Raw genomic sequence first — 10,006 nt, forward strand, 5'->3', positions numbered from 1 at the left:
TAACAGCAAAAGGGTGCTCTGCTAAGTACGGAAGATGCTTGCCATGAAGGGGTTGAATAATTCTGAGACTGGAGAAGTCATGATAAGTTGCATTTTCAGTTGACTTTGGGGACACCACTTGAAGCATTTGTTGTCTTGAACTATTTCAATTGCTTTTGTTAGATTTGTTCATTGCAAACAGCTGAAAGTCCGTACGTTTTAACAATCAACCTGATTTGCAATGGGGGTTGAATAATTTCAATTGCAACTGTAACTGGCCAGTGCTGCCTAATGATCAGTAGAGAAACCCTCCATTTAAGTTGGGACTACAATTGCATCATCCACAGCCAACAAGACCACTATTCTGGCTGAAAATACCTGCAGAGTACCAACTTGGGGGAGAGCCAGGGAGACTCCCCACTCAGCCGTGACATCTGCCAGATGGCCTTAGAATAGTCCTGCTGAGCCTAGCCTACCTCACAGGGTTGATGTGAAGTAAATATCCAGAGGACTTTGTAACTTGCCTGGAGATTCATGAGAAGAAGACAAGATGGAAACTCAATTAATCTCATATTACTCAAATAAAAGTAGAAACAAATAATGTCACTGCATTCAGTGACATCTAAAAGTGCAATCTGTATCACCATTACTAGGGGAATGCCAAAAATCATTTCTGCTATCCCAGTATTTCCAATAAACATGAATTTCCTCAGCAATTAAGTCTCTGCTGCTTCCCTTACTCATCTTGCTTAAACTAGGAGAACACCCTCTTTTAAAAGAAAGCCTTGCTCACCTCAAGATTTACCAAAGTTTCCTCCTCAGATTCATCCAAACTCCTGGTTCCCCATTTCTAGAAATCAACCTTAGATCACTGCCGAATGTCCACACAAACCTAATTTGACAGCACAACCTGCCCCCCCCCCCGAATGAACTGCTACTTTCTCTCTAGGAAACACAGCGAAGTTCAACTTGTACCAGCGTTCCCGAGTCCGGTGCCCTCCGGAGGTGCCGGCCTACAACTTCCATCCTCCCCAGTCCATACAGCCGATGTGGACCGGGAGTGAGGGGGGCCGAGGTCCACCCCGCGTGGAGGATACCAGGAAAGCGCCCGCAACGTGCCACAACCGCTGTTTCTACCACACACCAAGCAGCCACAAACTCCCACCGCATTTCCACCATGCTGTTCTGCGGACTCGGCCCGGGCAGCGCGCCCTGATTTATGGCTCGGTGCGTCACGGGAACGCCGAACACCGGACTGAGACCCCCACGGAAAGCGTGACCTGCATCCTGGCTTCCCCCAACTCGGGCGGGGGGTGTCCAGGCGCCGGGACCCCAACTCTTTGGGGAGGCGCCCGGCGGCGGAGAACCCAGCGGGAGAGCGGAAGAAGAGCGGGCAAGAGCAGCCGAGAGCTCGCGAAGTTCCCAGCTGCCCGACTCCGGCGAGCCGCTTCTCTCCGGGGCGGCCGAGGCGGGGCTGCAGCGGCGCGGGAAGGAGCCGGAGCCTCGCTCCGTCCCGCCCTCCGCCCCCTTCCAGGAGATACGCGGGACCCGCTGCCCTTCCTCGGCACCCGCCCCGCGAGGCGAGACCTTCGGGGGAAGGCGCTCCCGCCGCCTCCTGCGAGCGCAACCGCTTCTGCCTCGTCCGGAAAGTTCCGCTCGGGCTCCTTCGCCGCCCGCCCGCAGCGCCCAGAGGCCTCGCCCGCCCCTCGCCGCCGGCCTCCTTCCGCCCCGCTCGCCCTCGCCCTCGCCCTCGCGGGCGCCCGCTTTCCTGCCGCCGAGGAAACGTGGCGCCGGGAGCCGCGGCTCGCCCGCTCGCTCGGAAGGCAGTCCCCGTCCGCGGCCCCCTTCGAGCTCCGGGCTTAGGCGCGCCTCCCCCGGCCCAACTTCAGCAAGGAAGGCCGCCCCGGCCCCCGAGCTGCCTGGTCCCGAAGTGAGCCCGTTCCAGGCGCGGCTCCGGGACGGGAGGGGTCCCGGCCGGGCGCCCGACCCCGCCGAGACTTTCGCGGCCGCCCGCTCCTCGCCGGCGGCGCAGCGCGGCGCAGCGCGATCCACCGGCCCCGCGCTTCCCAACTTCCCAGCCCCGCGGGAACTCACCGGCGCGCACGTGCTGGCGCCCCCAGCCGCTGCCAGGCTCGCCTGCGCCCGGTGGACGTGGCAGGAGCGAGCGGCGACAACCGCAGCTCCTCCCCAGCCCAGCTGCGAAACGCCGGAGACGCCTCCCGGCTCCGCTCTAGCCGCAGGCGGGACGCCCTCTGCCGAGCGAGGGCCGCCTGAGCCGGCTGCCCCGGCGAGGCCGGGCGCCTCCGCTCGATGGCCGGTCCTGGCGGCGGCCCGCCGGGCTGGCTTTCCGGTTGTTCCCACCGCGGCACGGAATCGTTTCCCCGCCCCCTTCGTCTCTCCCGAAGAAGCTTTGGTGTTCTCGAAAAGGCGCTTCGAACGTGCTGCGGAGCAAGCTCGAGGAACACGCGCTGGCTGGGTTCCCACGACACGCTAAACCCGGGTCAACAAAAGAAAACGACTGCCTCGCCTTGCCACGCCACCCGGAATGCAAGGGCGCTCGCCCTGTGTTCGTCTTGTTCCGCGTGTGCTGGTGCAGCCCAACCTGAGAGTACACAGTAACGGAATTACACCCCTGTTGGTGCCAGATGCTTGTAACGGGTATCTGTTTGTTTTGATTATGCTTTAATTACCGCGCTTTGCTTCTCTTAGCAGCACTGATGGTCCTCCTGAATAGGAAAGCGAGATATTAAATGAATAGTTAGAAGTGAAAACCCGAGTCTGCCTCTCCCATCCGTTTTTTCCCTCGTGGTCTTTCCTCTGACTCTTAACCCTTCAGAACAGCGTCTCCCAACCTTGGCAACTCTTAAGATTCCCCAGCCAGCCATCTTAGAGTTGCCAAGGTTGAGAAACACGCTTCAGAATAAAATGCACACGCAGGGCCTGCAACAGAAAAATAAATAAATAATGGCAAGCAGGCAAGCAAGCAGGAGGCCTGGTTCATAAAACACACCTGGCCCAAACTGAACCAGCCACATTAAAGCTTAGCGTGATGGGTGGACCATCAGGCTTTGTATAGGGGGCCAGCCAGCGATGCCATTTTCGAAGAAGAAATCATGGGAAACAGGATGGAGGCAGGAATGGAAAAGGGGACCCTCAACCCCTATTGAACTATTTGGGGAGGGAGGTGGATGGAGTGCCTGTCTTGACTTAGCCTTTTCCCCCATATTCAGTGCATTTTCTGCAAACCTCGGGGCTTCCCAGGGCCTCTTGCTACCTTCCTCAGGTGGGACAATTTCATCCTGATGTAAAACCAACAGCACTCAGGCCTGAATATTGGAAACTGATAGAATATTTTTTTTAAAAAATCACACAACATTTAACTAAACATTTATGTACCAAAGAAAATTATCATCCCCAGCAGTCGAGCAGCCGAAACCACTTCTATTTATATGGAAGTATTTCTCCAACAATAAAATAATTGCTGATTATGTTTGGAGAGGTTTTTTTTAAAAAAAAAATCTTATTTGTTTATTTATTTACAAAATACATGCTTGATCTCTTTGGCGAACAAAAAATAAAACAAACAGTTAAACTTGCTTTTTTTTAAAAAAATGTGAAAATTGTAATTAACTAACCAGGCCTAATGAAACAGAAAGGTCTTGACTGTTTTTCTAAAACTAGAAAAAATGGGAGCTACTGCAAGCACAACTCTGGTGGCAGACTGTGGTCCATAGCCTGAAAATGAAATACGGCAGTCCCTGCTTAACAACCATTTGTTTAGTGACGGTTCGGACTTACGGCGGTGCTGAAAAAACCAACTTACACCCGGTCTTCGCACTTATGACCACCACGGTGTCCCTGAGGTCACATGATCATGATTTGGGAGCTTGGCAACCAGTTCACATTTATGACTGTTGCAGCGTCCCATGGTCACGTGATCGCCATTTTCAATCTTCCCAGCCAGCTTCTGGCAAGCAAAATCAATGGGGAACCATGAGATTTGCTTAATGGCCACGTGGTTCACTTAAAGTATTCACTTAACGACTGCCACAAAACACGTCGTAAAATTGGGTCAGATTTGCTTAATGACCGCTTTGCTTAGCAACTGAAATTTTGGTCCCAATTGTGGTCATTAAGCAAGGACTACCTGTAGTGAAAATGACAGAGTCCGTGGACAACTAGGCCTCCAACAATCTCTGAGACAGCTAATGTACATTAATGTTCAGGCAGGGTCCTATCAAAACAGGCACTTTCTAAGATAACCAGGGCTGAAGCTCCTTCTAAAGATCAAACCCAATACTTCAAATTGTGTCCAGGAAACACGTTGCAACCAAGGGTAGATCTTTCAGCATGATATAATAAACTTGCAGCATTCTGCGCCAGTTAGCAGCCTCTACAAGGACAGCTTTGCAATCTAGATCTCGTTTAGAAGTCTGAGGCATGGGGGGAGTCAAGTTTCAGAAAATGGGGGGGGGGTTAAAACACTTTCTGTCCTATGTAATCTCAGTTAGGATGAAGATACTTGATATTACTTTAGAACACAAAGTAAGGGAATATGCTGCACTTTAATACTAACGAGCATAACGCATACTTTTACAAGAAGTAGTAATTATTACAAAAGAAAAATTCTGTTGCACTGTTGGCTGGATTCAGACTTAGACAAACATAGGTGGGGATTGTATAACATGTTTGAATCAATGGCACACTAAGCTTGTTGTATGAACCCCACAGTCCCACAGCGGTGAGGTAGGAGAGATTTTTAGTTTTAACCCAAAACAGCCCTCAGTCAGTCTCACTCAAACACGAAGGACCAGGCTCAAATGATCGTATTCTGGACATATTATGCAGAGACTAGGCTCTCTGGAGAAATCTGTAATGCTGGAAAAGGTGGAAGGAAAGAGAAAATGAGGATGACCAGCAATAACGTGGATGGACTCACAACCACAATGAGTGCGCTACTGGAAGAACTGAAGGGTCATGTTGGGGCAGAGTGTCCTGGAGAAGGTCTATCTATATGGACACTAAGAGTCAACATCAACTTGATGGCACATAAGCAATCAATTTTTACCCAGCTGTGTTGTGCAAGCATCTTAACAAATGCTCTCCAAAGCCTTACCAAGGCAGTGCTTCAGGGAAAAAAAAGCTGGAGATAGAGATTAAATAAATTAGGGAATAATGTAGACCAATGTTTCTCAATCTCAGCAACTTTTAAGAGATGTGGACTTCAACTCCCAGAATCCTCCAGCCAGCATGAGATATACAGATAAACACAGATGCCTAATTATAATATTTGTATACTGCCAATTTCATATGGAAGCTGGCCTGTCATCTTTAATGCAGGGTTTATGGGATACAAGGACTTTCTGGAGGATATGGGCAGAAGCTCAAACTTCCCCCAAAATAGTGGATTTTGATCTAGCTAGTGTGAGTATATACTATCAAAACTAGTGGTAAGGACTATAAGTGGATCAATGGGGGTTATCCATGTTATTTATTACCGTTATTTGTGTGCTGCTTATGTGTCAGACACTTGGCAACTTACGGTATTAAAACGTTAAAAAAAACCATGACAAATATAGCTTAAATATCTCAGCTGCTGTCCACATCTTAAAATCTTTCTTTCTAACAGTTCTCTATGGAAAACTGCTTTTCCCATTTTCTTAAAAATAAGAGGGTGGGGACTAATCTGATTCTAGGAGTTGCCACTGAGAAGGTCATCTTCTGGACCCAACCCTTTTGATCTCTTGAGATGTCTGGTAGCCATGCTATCCTCTCTTGGTTAGACTGTGTAAGGTAGTGCAGAGGGAAGAGGGAATGGCCCTGAAGATCAGGAGGAAAATCTACTACCAAGGCAATGGTCAGATAAGAGAGGTTTGAGTCCAGGCCAAAAAAGTAACTTGAGAAAACATCTCAGACAAGCCCCTATTTCACATGGAGATGAAGTGAGGGAGGGGAAGTACATTCAGACATGCAAGAGAATTTCTTAGTATAGCTGTTACAATAAAAGTAATCCTGACCAATATGGCTTTGGATTCTTAGTAGGGTCTACCTTTTGGGCTGACAGACAGGCAGGCAGTGAAGACGATGAAAAATATGGTCCTGAAAGTGAATACAGTCAGTGTGGCCCTATAGAAATCAATGGGATGTAAAGAGTCATGATTGACTTAATTCCCATTTATTTCAATGGATCTGTTCTACATATGACAACCTCTGAATCCAACTCGGCATGTTTTAATATGTGAAACCATAGAGAAAAATGAGGGAAAAAATCCCATAGAACTAAGAGTCAAGCTTGACTTGAAGAAGACTTCATCTTCACTTCAGGCTTTACGGTTTTGTCATAATCTGCCTTATCTCCTGTCCCCTCCCCACCAAAAACATCACCTGCATTCAAAAAAACCCCCCAAAACCCAACCAGGAATGTGCTGAGCTAGATTTTTCTCTTCCTGATGTGTTCAGTTTGATCAAACAAGTTTAACTTTGATTTTGCTGGTGAAATATTAAAAGTACAACTTTTCACTTGCAGTCCGACACAGTGCAGCCCAGAAAGATATCTCCTGGGCAATTTCTGCTGAAGACGAACGATCCGTTCTGCCCAGGATGAAGAGTGAGTTTTGACCTTATTAAAAGATGCCCTGCTATGATGGCAGTTCTCGGTGAAATCAAAGTTTTTGTGCTTTCTGCTGTTACGATGACTGGTTACCTTTATCACTCCACAGTTAACATTCGGGTGAATAATGCATGGATTTGATGTCGCCAGCTGCGTGAGACACGACGGCAATCTCAGTTAAGAAACAAAAGCAAATTCATGCCTAGTCCCTTAATAACCAAATATTCCACAGAGTCAGAGGAGGTGTCATGTTCACCATTTCAATGTGCATTGTACATTGTAACGTTTCGCATGTCAAGTTGCTGACACGTGTTCTGTTTGGGAGGGGCTGTGAGGACTCCTTCTACTGGGTTTGTTATCTGTATTCAGTTGAATGGAATGTGTTTGGGTTATCTAGTGTGTTCAAGGTTTTCTTCCCAGGAGATCAGCAGAACTCGTTACCAGCACCGGGGGTGGGAATTTGAAACAGTTGGGTGAAGGGAGGGATTACGTTTACACCGAGGGTTTTTAGTTTGTATTTGGCATGCTTTTGCTCATTCTCAGCTTTCTTTGTATTTGCATGCTATTCTTTAATAAACCAGATATTATTAAGCTCCTGCTTGTGAGTCTGAGTATATTAGGATAGGCAATCATTACATAAAGCTGAGAATCACAAAGTTTTACCATTAGCCCCTTTCCAGATTTGATCTTGTGAGGGAGTAGAGCTAGTGATGAACGAACCCAAACCCAAGACCAGTGGAAGCGAGGAAGCGAGCGATGGGGTGCCCGATTCCACAGTTAGGAGAAAAGAGAGGAACCCTACTCCAGAACCATCAGGGGTACAGGAGGGTTCAAGTTCCAGCCTGGAGGAAGAGGAGGTTGGAGAAGGAAGAGCACCCAAAACCACCAGAGAGTCGCCAGGCGAGCTGATCTCCTGAGATGAGGCGCAGGGACCCCTACCAGGGACGTCCAGGATGTCCTGGAAGCAGCGGTACCTGTTATCCCCAATCGTCGTAAGGACGGAGGGGAAGCAGCAGGACGGACGAGGGAAGGAGGACTCCCAAACCCCTGAAAGGCTAAGGGTAGTGGAGGCAAAATTGGAGTCGATGGAGTATATGTTTAAGACATTGTCAATGGCATGGGGGCCCCAGGTGAGGAGCGAAGGGGAATCAAGCGCCAGGTATTTGTCCCCTTCCCCCCCCCTCGGTGGCACCACCGCTGGAGAGAGGCAGGAGACGGCACAGGGCTGAGCCAAGACCTCACAGAGTTCGTCTCTCAGAATCCCCCCCCTCGAGAACGGAGACCCCCAGCAATCAGGGGCACGACCGGCTGACCAGATGGTGTACGGGGCCCGCCCAGAGCAGGAGTGAAAGACTTTGCAGTCAAATTTGATGGGGATCCAACTAAGTTGTCTTTCTTCCTCACAAATGCAAGGAATTATATGGATGTATTGGGACTGTATTTCCGTTCCAAAAGGGCCAAGATAAATGCCATTGCCAACAAGTTGAAGGGGCGGGCAGCTGACTGGTATGTTCAGTTAAGCGAGGCCAAAGCTCCTGAGCTTGATGAGTTCGAAGAATTCCTGTGGGCATTGAAGTTGCACTTTGTAGACCCATTAGCCAAAGAAAGAGCAAAAAGGGCTTTAAAGGATCTCAACCAGGGGCAACGGTCGGTAGCAGACTACGCCCTGGAGTTTAAGGCTTTGGCTGGGAAGGTTGATGACTGGTCCCAGTCTACCTTAATAGAGCAATTCAAAGAGGGTCTGAATATGGAGGTCCTGAGGTGGGTGTTGGGCAGAGACGACCCAGACACCCTGCATGGATGGATACAGCTGGCCGGGAAGGCTGAACATGCCCAAGAGACCTTGCAGACCAAGAGGGCGGCAAGGCAAGTGGCGATCGTCAAGGGATCCCGAACCGCTGCAGCGGCTGTGAAGCCAGGGTATTGAGCCTGGGAGGAGGAGAGGGAGTGGCGTTACGCCAAAGGGCAGTGCCTCCGGTGCGGGAAGGAGGGCCACAGGGCGGCTGCTTGCCCAAAAGCTAAGGCAGTGGATCAGTCTGGAAAAGTGGTGGGCAAATCGCCATCGCTGACCAGAAGAATGACGGTGGCCAAGGGGGAGACCAAAGTTGATGAGGTACCCTATTTTGGCGGAGAGGAGGAAAGTGATCCTAAAGAGCCGGTGGGAAACACCAGCCACCTGCTCTGAAAAGCGCCTGTGGGCAGGTGGAGGAGGACGGGTGTGAAGATGTTTTGCTGAGTGCTAACTGTCCCACTCTGAATGTGAAGGTAAAGCTGGGCTCCCACATGAAGACTGTTGAGGTTTGGGCATTAATTGACTCGGGGTGTTCACGGTGCTTAATGCACCCAGACGTGGTTGCTGCTTTGGACCTACCCAGCTTCCCCCTTCAGCAGCCCATGGTTTTCACCCAGCTGGATGGTTCAACAGCGGGGGGGGGGGGGGCGGTGACCCATTTCACAGGAACGGTGGAGTTGCAATTAGGTAGCCACCGTGAGGGGTTAAAGTTTGTAGTGGCACCTGCTGGTCATCCCTTGGTCATCCTAGGGATTCCCTGGTTGGTCCAAAGAAACCCCTACATAAACTGGGAACACAGGACTCTGACTTTTCCAGATGGCTTTTACCAAGCCCCTACGGCGGACCGAGTTCCTTGTGCTGCAGTGGGGAGGGGTGCGGTGGCAACCCCACGTTTCAGTGTGACACCTCTGGAGGGCTTACCAGATAGATACCAGGAGTTTGCTGATGTGTTTGGGGAGATAGAAGCGGACCAACTCCCTCCTCATCGAAAAACTGACTGTGCGATAGAGTTGGTCCCCAATGCTCAACTGCCCAAGCCGAAGATTTATGCAATGACTCAAAAAGAGCTTGAGGCACTGTGGGACTTTGTTGATAAAAACTTGGCCAGGGGGTTTATCGAACCAGCGAATTCTCCAGTCGGAGCCCCCGTGCTGTTCCGTGACAAAAAGGATGGGACGCTAAGACTCTGTACGGACTACCGGGGGTTAAATGCCGTCTCAATATCAAACAAGTACCCTCTACCGATAATAAAAGACATGTTAGCCCATTTGTCAAAGGGCAAAATTTTCTCCAAGCTGGATTTGCGGGAAGCCTATTTCCACATCTGCATACGAGAGGGGAATGAGTGGAAGACTGCTTTTAATTGTCCATTGAGTTCTTTCCAGTACAAAGTCCTACCTTTTGGGTTGGCGGGAGCACCCGGGGTGTTTATGCAACTGATTAATGAGGTGTTACATGACCATTTGTTTCAAGGGGTACTAGTGTACCTAGAAGATGTTTTGATTTACACGGAGACTGAGGAGGAGCACGAACGCCTCATTAGGCAGGTGCTTAGCAAGCTTAGGAGTGCCAAACTTTATGCCAAGCTTTCTAAATGTGAGTTTCACAAAACTCAACTTGACTAT

The 10,006-nt window shown here is 49.8% G+C and overlaps 1 long non-coding RNA gene across 2 annotated transcripts in view; it reads right to left on the reverse strand.

The window, feature by feature from the left end:
• Window positions 1-2,284, reverse strand: part of LOC134499279 (uncharacterized) — a 69,910-nt gene extending 67,626 nt beyond the window's left edge. The window contains exon 1 of one of the 2 annotated variants that reach the window (XR_010068113.1): window positions 2,074-2,284. This is a non-coding gene — a long non-coding RNA (uncharacterized LOC134499279). The remainder of the gene's footprint in view (window positions 1-2,073) is intronic. The other variant, XR_010068114.1, reaches the window with a different exon arrangement.
• Window positions 2,285-10,006: the final 7,722 nt, after the last annotated feature.

The sequence above is a fragment of the Candoia aspera genome, chromosome 5, assembly GCF_035149785.1.
Source record: "Candoia aspera isolate rCanAsp1 chromosome 5, rCanAsp1.hap2, whole genome shotgun sequence".
Classification (NCBI taxonomy): Eukaryota; Metazoa; Chordata; class Lepidosauria; order Squamata; family Boidae; genus Candoia; species Candoia aspera.